Source organism: Nycticebus coucang, chromosome 9, assembly GCF_027406575.1.
Source record: "Nycticebus coucang isolate mNycCou1 chromosome 9, mNycCou1.pri, whole genome shotgun sequence".
Taxonomy (NCBI): domain Eukaryota; kingdom Metazoa; phylum Chordata; class Mammalia; order Primates; family Lorisidae; genus Nycticebus; species Nycticebus coucang.
This window is the reverse complement of record NC_069788.1, coordinates 89,332,108-89,346,160: the sequence shown is the minus strand read 5'-3', so window position 1 is coordinate 89,346,160 and position 14,053 is coordinate 89,332,108.

The window sequence follows — 14,053 nt, the reverse complement described above, 5'->3', positions numbered from 1 at the left end:
ATGGCCAAGAAAAATTGCCAAACATGGCGATTCTCTCAATTGAAATTAAAAATGAGATTAGCAAAGAAATAGATTTTTTGGGAAATATTTATGAGTTTGCTTCCATTAAAGTCAGCAAAGTAAAATTATATTAAATTCTGTTTTGGACAGTAATAAAATAAATCTTAATGTGAGTTTTAATACATTTGATGTTCAATCTTTCAATTTTTTTTTTGCAATTATATTAATGCTCTGAGAGAGAAAAAAACAATTAAAAACTACATAAAAGCAAATATAGAGAGACGCACATTTTTTCTTCTGCCTTGGGCTCCATATGTCTCAGCACAGCTATGTTACTGATCCGGTAAACATAAAGCTTTTATATTTTGCTCATTGTGGAGTTTTGACATAAATTTTTATTTTTAATAACACATTAAAATATTATTTATATTGATTATTGAATTTGTTGATGCTTTTTAGTATTTATACCTGAGGACAGGGTCTCAGTCACCTGGCCCTTCCCTGGGGACTTCCAAGAAACTTGGACATGACCCTAGTTCTTAGGGGGAGTGAAAGGCTTTGTATATGTGTATTTCTCAAGGAATATTGAAAGGAAGACAGAAGGTCCCAACACCATGCTTCTTCTCTCTTCCAAGGACAGAACCACACTTTGTAGGACCTGATGCAAAATGAAAATGCTGGACCCTTGTTCAAAAGTTATTAAGCTGCCTTCAAGACAGCAGCTACAAAAGTTGAGAGCAGGCCCTGGGCCCTTTGGAATGTGGGGGGCCCTAAAAACTGCCCGAGTCGTCGCCCAGGAGGTGGACTCTACTCAGAGCTCCACCAGCTCTACAGCTCAATATTGCAGGTATCGCCTAATCAGACCTTCCCTCCTCCAAATATCCAGCCCATACTCCTCCATGCGAAGCTGGTCCTGATCCTGTAGCTCTTTGCTGTGTTTTCCTGAGTGTGGAGTACATGTCTATGCTTCCCTTTCTAGATAAAAACATCTCAATGATGGGACCATTTGCTCATATTGTCATTTGCTCATTCATTCATTCAGTGTGTATGAAATATCTCTCATGCCAGGCACTGGCCAAGGCATTCAGGATCCAGAAAAGAACAGCACCAAGTCCCTCACAGGAACCTAGGAAAGTATAGAGGTGATTACAGTGCAGGTGCCTAACAGGGCTGGTGGTACGGATCAGGGGACAAACATGTCTGTCTAAATGACATGTCTGCTTGATTTATTGACCCCTGCCCCTCTTTCTTCAGGCTGTGTGACCCTCCTGGTCAATGACCTTGCAGGGGCAGGGGCAGTGGCCTCAGGCTCTCTTCTTTCTAACCAGGAGGAGGTACAAAGAGGCCTGTCTCAGAGCCAGTTGTGCTCCCTTTCACTTGCCAGCCTTTAGACCTTGCACAAGTTGGTCACCTTTCAGGGCTTCAGTTTCATCCCTTGTAAAGTGGAAAGCCATCTTCCCTCACAGCTCCCAGGAACTATAGAGAAAATGAGCTAAGTGTTTATGAAGTCCATATCCATGTGAGCAGGTGATCTTGCAAAGGAATAGATCCAGCACTAGGAGACACTGTTAAACAGCTAAATGGCTGTTTAATAGTCATTCAGCAAACATTTGCCAAGTGCCTGCCTCTTGTATCTGTGGCATCTTAAGGCTCATCAAGCAATTACATACATTCTATATTGTATTCTTCCAGAGGAGGAGAGAGTTGATATGAAGCCCATGTTTAAAAATGAGGAAGCTGAGCCTCAGTTACATTGAACCCAAAGTCACTTGGGTATTTGAGGCACTCTGAGACTTATACAAATCTCTGACTCCATGCCTGGTTCTCTTTTGGTTGTATATCAAGGTTCCTGGAGGGCCTGCTGGCTAACCCCAGCCCCAAACTGGCCCTGGGAAGGGATTTCAGGCAGGAAGGAGTTTCCATGGGCTTCTTCCTGCCTGCTCCTGTGCTCCCAAGACTCTGCAGTCCCCTCCTGTGACCCCTGGCTTTGGCAGCACAGCAGTGGCATCTGGCAGCAAGTGCTTCGAGCAGGTGGCTGATCCTCCAGCTTCGTCTGCACTTGGCTGGCCTTGATCATGGCCTCCTGCTCCTCTGAACATTGGGAAATAGTTCAATGACTCAGGGATGCAGTGAGGACTATACCAGGGTATAGGAAGACAATGGGTGCCTTATCTTTACCCTGAGCTCATTCACCAAAGGGTGGTGGCTACATTGCCACTTAGCAGAGTGAGTCCCTCTGAAGCAGGTCCCAGATTCCGTCTTCAAGCTTGTTTAGAGGAATCATCATTGCTATCTGTTCCAGAATCATCCAAGCAGTTTGTTGTTGGTACCTATGAGCCCTGGCTATGCCCCCAGGACTGTGCTAGGCACAGCCGACCATAGGAGGGAAGGCCTGGTCCCTGCCCTTGGGAACATGCAGCCCACTAGGGGAGGCAGTATCAAGCAGATGCTCTTGGGAAATAATCCCTAGCTCCCCACCTCCCCCCATCCCCTGTTGGCCATTGAAGCCCCATAACTTCACCTCACTCTTTTGATGGATTCATGCCGTTTGGGTGGTGTAAACTTCCAGAAGAGTCTTCCTGGAGGAGGAAGAGGTTGAGAGGAGATGGAGGTTCAGTGATTCACTCCACCCCGATTCTTGGGACTATATCCACTTCCCCTTTGAATCAAAGTCCACTTCTTTCATCTCTTCACCAAACTAATGTTTCTCTTCCAAAGTTCAGCCCAGAGTCACTTCCTCCAGGAAGCCTTCCTGGATGCTCACAGGCTGAGTTTGAGACTACAGCATCCTCTGCTATTTTTATAATCATATTTTTTAATGTAATCATAGTTATCAATTATTTGGTGTTTATTTTGTGCTAAGAACTCTGTGCCCATCACTCTCCTAACTCCCAAAGTGATGGATGGAGGAACTTTTACTAGCAACCCTATTTTATAGCTGAAGAAACTGAGAGGGAAAGTACGTGACAGACCTGAGGTTTAAACTGATTGGTCTGATTTCCAAGGACTCTCTTCTGACCAGCACATGTGGGCTGTGAAGGTGTGGAACTGGCCTTCTTCATCCCCAGATTCCAGCCCTCAGCACAGGGCCTGATGTGTAGTGCACACTCAGAAAATATCAGTGGATGAAACTACTCTCTAGTATTTTGTTCATCATATACTAAGCTCAGGCCGGGAACTAGGAATCAGCCAGTGCTCTATTTCACAGAGGCATTAATGGAGTCAGAGAGGCCAACACACAGCTGCCAGCACATGGCAGGTTCCCCACACCTCCGCAGACAGCTTTTCCTGCTGGCAGACTTCATCACCAGCCTCCCGAGCAATGCACAGTCTGTAGGCAGTGTGCCTTCCAGGAAAGCTTCCTGGAAGAGGAGGAGGTTGGGAGGTCTGGGCAGTCTTCATTTCTCCTCCTAGAGATTTTGTGGTAAGAAAAAAGGACACCTCTTTGCACCATTCCTTTCTAAACCTCTCTGGGGTTTAGTCCTTGCTCTCAAGCCCTCATTGGCTCTTCACCTGCCGAATGGGTAGCAATTGTGTATTAACCTCAGAGGATTGTTCTAGGACAATAATGAAATGAGAGAAACAAAACTGCTTTGTTAACTATCGACTGCCAGACAAATGTCAATTATTTTGTCTACCCCTACTGGCTGCTTCGCTTCCAGAAGCAGTGCTCCTCCTGGGCACACCTTGTGGCTTGCTCCACAGGGTCCAGTTTGGAGGGGGGGTTGCTGGTCTCCCTGCTGCTGTCTGCTACTCTCACAGTCTGAGTTCTGAGATGTGCTGTCTCTGTTGGCCCTTCCAAGAGACTTCCCTGAAGACTACTGAGGAGTGGCTGATTCTCAGGGTTGCTTTCTTGGGTGAGATATAACATATATAAGATAAAATTACCATTTTAGTAAAAGGCGAAAGATTAATGCCATCTGATTTTTATGTGGATGGAGCTGGAACATATTCTTCTTAGCAAAGTATCTCAAGTATCCAATGTAATCAATACTCTTATGAAACCAATATATAAACAGAGTCTCATAAAAATGATAAAATACAAATATAGTCTAACAAGGGGGAGGAGAGGGGGATTGGTGGAAGGGAGAGCATTTAGTCGGATCTCACCTAATATCCAGAATACGAGGATGTATTTCAACACAACTAAGTACATTACAAATGTCTTACCACAAAAAAGAAGTAAGTGAGGTGATGGTTATGTTAATCAGTTTAATTTAAGCATTCCACATGGTATATCAAATCATATTGTACCCCATAAATGTATATAGTTATGATTTAATTAAAAATCAAATAAAAATAGGGAAAAAATTTACCATTTTAAACGTTTTGAATCACACAGTTACGTAGCAGTAAGTGCCTTCACGTTATTGTGGAACCATCACCATCAGAACTTTTCCTTCTTCAGAACTTTTTCATGTTCCCAGACTGAAACTCTGTCCCCATTAAGCACGCACTCCGGCTTTCCCTCATCCTCAGCCCTGGTGAGCACCATCGTCCTTTTGTCTCTGTGATTCGGACTCCAGCTACTTCGTCTAAGTGGAATTGTGCCGAATTTGTCCTTCTGTGTCTGGCTTATTTCACTTAGCCTGGGGTCTTCAAGTTTCGTTCCTGTTGTATCATGTGTCAAAATTGCCTTCCTTTTAAAGGCTGAATAACATTCCATGGTGTGGTTATACCACGCTTTATTTACCCATTTGTCCATCAATGGACATTTGGATTGTTTCCACCTTTTAGTTATTCTGAATAATGCTGCTCAGTGCACAAGTATCGACTTGAGTCCCTGCTTTGGATGCTTGGAGGCGTATACCCAGAAGTGGAACCACTAGATCAAATTTTGTTTAATTTTTCGAGAAACCGCCATCCTGCTTTCCACACCATCTGTAGAATTTACATTTCTCAGGGTTCTGTTTTACCAACTCCTCTGCCCCTGTGTACTAAGCATCTAGTCTGTGACAGGCACAACCTCCGTGAAAAGCCTAGATAAAAAGTAACATTTATAAATAGGAAAGACTAAAGACTTGGTGGGTTACAGAAAACACGGGAAAAACATCAGGCGACGTTCAAGGAGGTGACACTGAGCATACAACAGCCCCAATGTGCAGAACGTTTTGCATTACAGAGCTTTTGAGTGTACTTGTAATCATGGATAATTTTATTACTTTTTACCAGATGCCTGTTAAAGCCCTTCATATAAAAAGCAATGATTTTTCTTTTGCCAAAGGACTTGGGAAATGCTTATTCTAAAGCCATGAATACCAGCGATACCAAGCAGAGAGCAAAAACCCCAATGCAAATGTGTCTAGTTTTCCCAATAAAGAACATTATAGGAACAGAGGATTTTTTACATGCTCATAAAATGATTATTCTTGTTCTGAGAATTTCCTGGTTTGAGTATGACTGTTACAGACTTATTTCATAAGTTGATTTATTTTTTTAACAGTATCTACAGGGACCTGTGTTTTAATTCCAGTTGGCTTTTTGTTTTCCTATTCCTATATCACATCTGAAAAGTCTCTTTCCGGCACATTGCATTTGCATGTGGCTAGAATTGCAAGAGATCCTTGGCGCTTCAAAATCCTGTTCATGTTCTCAGCTGCTAACGTTCTAGTTTAAGATTTTTCCTTGCCTTGAATATTCATTGGCCATTTCTGTTGTTGCATTTACCAAAATAAAATCCACTTCAGCTTGTTCCTCTCTGGGAAAGGCTGGTGAGCAGCCTTCTGACAGTTGTATATTAAATGCAGGTGGCTTCATGAATGCACTTTCTGTCTGGCTCAGAACATTAACCATAACCCACAGTTTCTTCCAAAGGAACTGGAATGAATTAAATTGTTTAATAAAACCTTACTTACCTGGATAAACTCATTTCTATTTTGCATTTAGAGTCCCTAATGCATCTTTCCAGATTGTTATTTGTAAAATAAAAAGCTAGACGTGTTTACTTAGAAAGCCAAACATCGGACCCTAATCCTGGTTCCTATCCAAGTTCTTTGCAACATCTTTTTTTCACATTTCCTACCATGGTATGAATGGTTGCGTATTTCATGTAGCATGAATTGATAACTCCCACCCCAGATCTAAATTAAGACCTACTTAGGCATCGCATTTGTTTCTCTGCACATGTTTCTCTCCATCACACCTCTGAAACTTATGCCATTTTAGACAGAAAGGTGCTGGAGTTCCCTATTTGCAAATTGATTCTAAAGCAATGGCCTTGCAAGAAGGCCTTGCCTGACTTCTAGGTGAAGCACTTCAGGATTATCAAGGATCGATTTGAGGAGCTGCTTATGGGAATGTTGCTATACCTGCCATAAAATTATTCTAGACTGAGCTTAGAGTTTGGTTCATGCAGAGGCTGGACTTGAAGAATCAATAATCTTTCCTCCCATCCTTGCCAAAAGCAGTTTCTTGCACATAGCATACCCTAGCGAGTGCTGGCTGAATAGATTACTGAGTACATGAATAATGAGGATGCCTTACTTCATCCTATTTCTCCTTTTACCCTTTCCTGGAAACCCAGCACCAAATTTCATGCTCAAATACAGTTAACTTTACTAGCATGGATATTTGATCTAATTGCTTCCTCTCTTTTTAAATGTTCAACATTTCTACTTAAGCATTTTTATTATAAACCTGTCTTTATAGAAAGTCCTAGAGATGATATCCTTCTAATTGAGCCAATATTCACGGAGCATGTGCTTTTTCTGATATCACCTTGCTTAATCTGCTCACCAACCCTGTGTGCCAAGAATCAGCTCTGTATTTAATAGATGAGAAAACCTAAACATTTTCGTCCTTGATTTTTTTTTTTTGAGGGGTTTGGGGAAGCTGGTAGCCAACATTTTTATAGAGCTTACTAAGTATCAAGCACAATGTTAATTATTTGACTTCATCCTTTTTCTGTCACACATACACACACACACTTGGTCAGGTAGGTACTCCTCATTTTTGTGCATGAAGAAACTGAGACCTGGGAGGCTAAGTGATAGCTGAAGGGTACACAGCTGAGACGCGGCAGGGATGGGCTGTGAACAGCAGGACTCAGATCTCCCATGCCAGTGCCCCCAACATGATCCATAGGTGCCATGCGAGATCCCTGAGGCAGCAATGTGTTCATTCAGGTGCAAATTATTTCTTCTTGTAACTGCAGCTCCAGCTGTTTCTGTACCACTAACTGGGCCTAAGATAAAAACAAAGTACATATGATTGCCGAACAAAGTGGCTGCGAGAATAGGCACTGCTGGAATAAGAAATAGGCTCGCAGGTTGCAGGCATGCAGCTTTGCAGGGGGGTTCAGTGGCGGCTTGGTAAAGGACAAATTGTACTGGCCCTGGCTTTAGCCCTGGTGCTGTCTCTGCTTTGCAGCTCTGACCTCAGCAAGCACGGTTCCTGCTTTTAGAACTATCTCCTGATGATAGGCATTGGGCTTTATGTCACTGGCTTGTGGTAGCCCAGAGAACTTTCTCTTTACTCCTCTTGGCCTGGCCATTTGCAGAAGAGAATCTCCAAATTCTGCACACACACACATCCCCCACCCATCTGCAGGTCTGCTGCAGACCAGTCCTTCACATCAAACTGCTTGAGAAACTAGACAGGAGCATTGGAGATGAGGTGCCTGAGGTTTATCAAGTTTTCGAGATTACACCTCCATAAACCCCTTTACAAGGCCGCTCCGCACCAGCCCTGGGAGCCCTGTGCATCACTGCCACCTATCTGGGAGGCACCACCAGAGGCTTGGGAAGCCAGACAGCTGCCCCCACCCACTCACCCACCCAGCGATCAGATCCACAATGGCATTGTTAGGAGGAGGCGGAGAGAGCACAGCGCTGGTTACCTTATAATCAAATTTTCACTGCGCTCTCTGACAGGTTTTTAAGTCACTTAAGGGATCTATTTATATGTGAAAGCATCAGCATCATGCAGTAAATCCAACCACAAGCCAGTCCCATATTTTATTAAGTTTAAGTTCAGTGAAAGTGCAGAGCAAACGAGGGCCCTGTGTCTCTCCGTTACATCTGATTTGCGGTTCCCATAAAAAGGCCCACATGCCGCTGTTTCAGATGTGTTTTGGATTGAAAATAGGATTAATGTGCTAAAGTGTGATTAGAATGGTTAAACACGATTAATTGGAACAGACTTCTGCTGCCAAGGGAGCTCCTCCGAGGCTGGCCCCGCTCCAGGTTACCAAGTGAACAAAGCCGACCAACTGTCCAACTTTTTCCATGTCTCGCCTCACGTGCCTTGCCCCTTGCATTTTCTCATCGCCAGCCTGTCTCAGGGCAGATTAAATGCAGCTGAGAATGTTGGGCTCGCTCGGCAGCGGGCGTCCTCGGGGAATAGGCAGGAACCTCGGGCCTGGCCTGGCCTTGGCGGTGCTGGCCGAGGGCTGCTGTGCACTGGGGGCAGCAGGCCAGGTGGCTGGGCCGGGGTGGGAGTAATTTGGGGGTTTTTAAATGATCTATTAAACCCCTGAACTTTAATCAAGCTGCTACCACACTGACGGCTCTGATTTACTCAAGGAGCCAAGGACTGGGCAGGAGGGGCTGGGCCAGGCCCAGGCCTGGACGCTCGAGGCTGGCCGCCTCCTGCAGGCCACTGGGGTGGGCAAGAGGTCCAGGCCCAAACGGGCCCTCTCAGGTCAACCAGGGGCCCCAGGGTCCTTGTCTTCTACCACTAGGCTAGACAGGGGTTTCGCCTTCCTCCTGCCCCTTGCTCAAACCCAGACTGAGCCCAGTTCAGCTTCCCCAGGTCTGCTCCTGGGCTTCCCTCTGGGATGTGCTGTCCTGGACTGTGGCTTGTTTCTTCATAGCAAAGTCAACAGGAAAAAGCAGAGACTCCCAGGCTGGGGCTGTTCCCAAGGTGACCATCCTTCTGGGGCAGGACAGCCCCAGGAGACCTTCATTCAAACTCTACTCAGGGAACAAATGTTCAAAAAGTGGTACTCCTCAGATTAGGTGGCTTGAAGGTGATTCTTTTTGAACAGTAAAGAAGGAAACTTATTATAGGCCTTAAAATTTAAAAGCATACTGCCCAGGGTTATCTGGATGTTAAAGGAAAAAATGTTCTAGAAGGGACCAATTTCCCCCCAGGTCCTGGGGCTCAGAAATAATGTCCCTAACAATTGCTAAGTATGTAAGGGAATTTTACTGTGGTAAATTATATTTTTATTTGTCTCTTGGGTCAGCTAAGTAAGGGAATGTATGTGTGTGAGAGAGAGAATGTATCTGTGTAGTGTGTGTTTCTCTGTATGTGAGTTTGCGCAGTGTATGTGGTGTCTGTGTGGCGCGTGAGACTCTGCCCCTCTGTGAATGTGTATAGTGTTTGTAGGTGTTGACGTGTTTGTGTGTGGTACATGTGTCCATGTGGTGTGTATAGTATGTGTGTGTGTGTCCTTGTATAAGTATGTGTCTGTGTGTATGGTATGTGCATCCCTGTGGTATGTGTGTGTAGTATCTGTGTGTGTGACGTATGCATCTATGTGGTTGGTGTGGTGTATGATTCTGTGTCCACGCGTGTCTGTGTCTGTGTGTGTGTGTGTCTGGTGTATATGTATATGTGTGTCCATGTGTGTCTTTGGGGACATGGGGGGGAGGGTTGATGGGTGTGTGCGAAAGCAAGGGTCAGGTTTTCTGGAAAGGCCAGCACTTCCAGTCCTCAGCCTCAGGCAGGCTGAAAACCTCGCGAGGCATGAGTCAGCTGCCATATTCAGACTAGGACCTATGGTCTGAACCACGGCACCTGGGAGTAAAAGAAGGCACCAGTCATGACCACACCCTGATGGGCGAGGCCAATATGAGGGAATTGGAGCCCAGAGACGGGAGGGCCATGTCCGAGGTAACACAGAGGGTCGGCCAATGGAGCAGGGGCAGGGACCCTGTCAGGCACTCTCCTCAGAATTGTGACTTGAGGAGCCCCATGGGGCCTGTGCCCATTCCATTCTAGTTTTCATTTTATTTTCACTCCTTTCAGCATACTCATCCTTTGGTGCTCCCACAGTCCACGCTCTGTGGTCTCTGCCCTATGGCCCAGCACACCTCTGTGGGGTGACCCTCTGTTGGGTCATCTCTGCCCACCAATCCAACCCACCCATACATCTCCAGGTTGTCCACCCCAAATACATGCTGGGTTTGCCATGCTTTTCTGTCAACCCTGCCGGTCACTGGCAAGGCAGCACAGCCGAGGGGCTAGCCACATAGGGACCAAGTGACAGAAATTTGTGATGCTCCATCTCCTCATCTATAGAATGGGGATAATATTGCTTTACACTCAATTCCCTCACATTGTCCATAGACATCCAAGCACATCTCAATTCAAGGCATATGTTTAATGAGGACAACTTTTTTCTTTTTTCTGTAAAATATTGTTGCTAAAGCAGTGCTGAGTCTTCCAGTTACCAGTGTGTTAGAACTGAGAAAATTCAGAAAAACCTCTCACATGAGGCCGATCTGTAGATGAAATGGCATAGTGTATGGAAAACAGCACAGTGGCCCATGTGTACCCAGCACTTGGCAAAAGTCAACAGTTGTCTTGAGATCTTCCAGGCACAATGGCTCACAAATGTATCCTAGAACTCTGGGAGGCTGAGGCAGGAGGGTCCCTTGAGCTTGGGAGTTCAAGACCAGTCTGAGCAGGAACAAGACCTCATCTCTACTAAACATGGGAAAATTAGCTGGGTATTGTGGCAGGCGCCTGTAGTCCCAGCTACTTGGGAGGCTGAGGCAGGAAAATTGCTTGAACCCAGGAGTTTGAGGTTGCTGTGAAGTAGGCTGAGGCCATGACACTCTAGCCTGGGCACAGAGTGAGACTCTCAAAAAAAAAAAAAAAAAACAGTTGCAATAAGTCTGGTTCTGATCTGTCCCCCCTCCCACACACTGTGAGTTCTTTGAGGGAAGAGCCAGATGGGAGCCACATCCATGTCCCCTGGGCCCACACATGACCTGATCACCACCCACGAGGTGACCATACTACACAAGTGAATAGAAACTTCTCCCTTAGCCTGAAGAGCCAGGCCCTGCCTCTGGGAATAGCCAGGACTTGTTTGTTTTTCTGGAAAAATGCATCCTGGAGGTGTGAGATCTGGAAGGCCCTCAGCCACCTGGCCAAGGGCACCAGGAAAACCAAGTGTTTACGGGATTTACAAACAGGAATGTTTCCTCGGCACCTTGAGGTCCCAGGCTGGGATTTCTGCTCAGCCCCCTGCAGGGGCCAGTTTTGTCCAGTGAGCAGGGGTTGGGGAGAATTTCCTGTGTTCTCTTGTCCTGGTACTGTAGCAGGCAAGGAGGCCCCTCCTCAGTAGCACAGAGACCATGTGGCCCCAGGGCGTATGGTCCCCTAGGGTAGGCTGAGGCCTCTGTGCTTCCCCTGTGGGAGGATGCACTGCCCAGCGCCCCGTGTGTGTGCATGGACACCTGACGGAGGAGGGTGCACTGCCCAGCGCCCCGTGTGTGTGCATGGACACCTGACGGAGGAGGGTGCACTGCCCAGCGCCCCGTGTGTGTGCATGGACACCTGACGGAGGAGGGTGCACTGCCCAGCGCCCCGTGTGTGTGCATGGACACCTGACGGAGGAGGGTGCACTGCCCAGCGCCCCGTGTGTGTGCATGGACACCTGACGGAGGAGGGTGCACTGCCCAGCGCCCCGTGTGTGTGCATGGACACCTGACGGAGGAGGATGCACTGCCCAGCGCCCTGTGTGTGCATGGACACCTGACGGAGGAGGATGCACTGCCCAGCACCCTGTGTGTGTGCATGGACACCTGACGGAGGGCTGGGACTGTGAGCAGGTGCCTGGAAGGGGCCAGGTGCCTAGTCTTTCTCCTCGCCTGTCAGAGGTACAGGACTCACACCCTACTTGGCCCCAGGATCTTGGAAGAGACTCCATGTGGTGCCGCCTTCTAACCCCCTGGGGCCATATCCGGCTGCAATGGGGGTCTGAGTTTGAGTTTCCTGAAACCAAAGTCCTGGGACACTATGCTGGTACTTGGAGCAGGATGTGGGTGATGGTCTCAAGAAGGCGGGAGGTGGTGTGAGGAAAGTGAGGTAAGGCGGGAAGGAAAGTCCCAGAGGTGCCTTGTCACCCTGGTCCTGGCTACGAGCAGGCTGGTCCAGGTCCTGCTGGGGCCTCTCTGAGGACTGTGTAGAATGTACCACAGGTTGTCCCTCAAAAGGGGGGAGGTGATGTACCTCCGAACCACTAGTGTGAGGGTCCTTCAGGAGGCTCACACTCTACACTTTGAAGCTGCCCTGGTGGCAGTTGCCTCAGCTTTCTAGAAAGTTCCGTGGCAGAACAGCTGAGATGCAGTAGGCAGTTATGTGGGAAGCCTCAGCAAGTACAGAATTGGTTCACCACAGCCACAGGTAAGTCAGAGGCGGCCAAGGTGACACAGGCAGGGCCCTGCACAGGTGGGCCAGTGCTTGGTGCCCACCATGGGCTTCCCATTCTGGGCTGCATTACGGCTTTGGGGCACCCCTTCATCCCTTACAAAAAAATTAAGTAAAAAATAAACATTCTATTTTATAATTGCGTTGGTATAAAGAAGAATATAATCTGGGATGACTTTAGTATTATTATATAATGAATCACTGTATTCATATTGTCTTTAGATTTAAAAAAGTTACAATTGAAACACTTTCATGGCCTGTGGGCAGGTGCCTGTTAAGAACAACACAGAAGGTGGCCTTGCTCCAGCTGCTCATAGAATAACCACCCTCCTGCCCCACGGCCCGAGAGGTTTCTGGGCCCAACATTGACCTCTTCCGTGCTGGGCCTTTCACCCCTCAGGACACTAGGATGGCGTCCCAGCTCTCAGCTTAAATGTCACCTCCTTTTAACGATCGTCTTCTCTCTTGACATCCTTTTCTGGATAGAAGAAGGTAATAACTGAGTCCTGTGATTCTGTGCTGTGACCCCTGGTCTTACCCAGGCTCATAGGGACTGCTGTGGTGCTGGGATGAGCTGCCCAGAGCCCCTTCCAGGAGGAAGGACTTATTCTCAGTGCTGGGAGAACATCCAGCAGACAGCCCTCAGCCATCTGCTCGTCTCTCCCCAGGCCTCCTCTCCCTTCCAAGCTAAGCTGCATCCAGAGCTAAGCCCCTGGGGTATAAAGGCCTGACCCTCTTACCCACTTGGGGCAGCTCTGATATGACAGGTCATCTATCTACAGAGCACCCGGGGCATGGGCCGAGGCCTCTGTTTTGGGCCCTCCCCACAGCCTGACTTCTCCCTTGCCAGGCCTGCGTGCCCCATCCACGGCGCTCGTGTCCATCCTGCAGGCACCCCCTCCAAACTTTGCTTCTCCTGAGAGTCAACTTTCCAGGTCATCCCCAGATGACAGCAGCCCCTCCAGATGTGACCACGTCTAACATGGGCAGAATGGATGGGGTTGGTCTCTAGCAAAAGAAACATTTGTTAATAACCCAGTGTTGTTTTCAATTTGTATCCATTGAAGAGAATTCTTTTTTTGTAGAGACAGAGTCTCACTTTACTGCCCTCGGTAGAGTGCCACGTCACAGGACACAGTCTCGCTCTGTCACCCAGGCTAGAGTAGCATGGTCTCAGCCTGGACTCCAGCAATCTTCCTGCCACAGCCTCTGAAGTAGCTAACACTACAGGTGTCCACCACCATGCCCAGCTAATTTTTCTATTTTTTTAGTAGCAATGGGGTCTCACTTTGCTCAGGCTGGTCTTGAACTCCTGACCTCAAATGATCCTCCCATCTAGACTTCTCAGAGTTCCGGGAGCCAACGCACCCAGCCTGAGGTAATTTTTAAATCATGTTCCTTGATGCCTCCTCAGGCTTTATTCTGATCAGGTAAGCCATACACCTTGCCTGTCCCTCGGTCCAAACCACCCTGCTGCATTCTAACCTTATAAAACCACCACACATGGTGTTGGCATCAAATTTTGTTTGGAGAAAGGATCTGCCATTAAAAAAAAACAAAACATTTAAAAACCACTGGCTTCAGTAACATAAAAATGACGAAGATGATGATAGTGAATTTCTGTCTAGTGTTTACTCTTGGTGTTTCTTCTTCTTCTGGGGTAATTAGT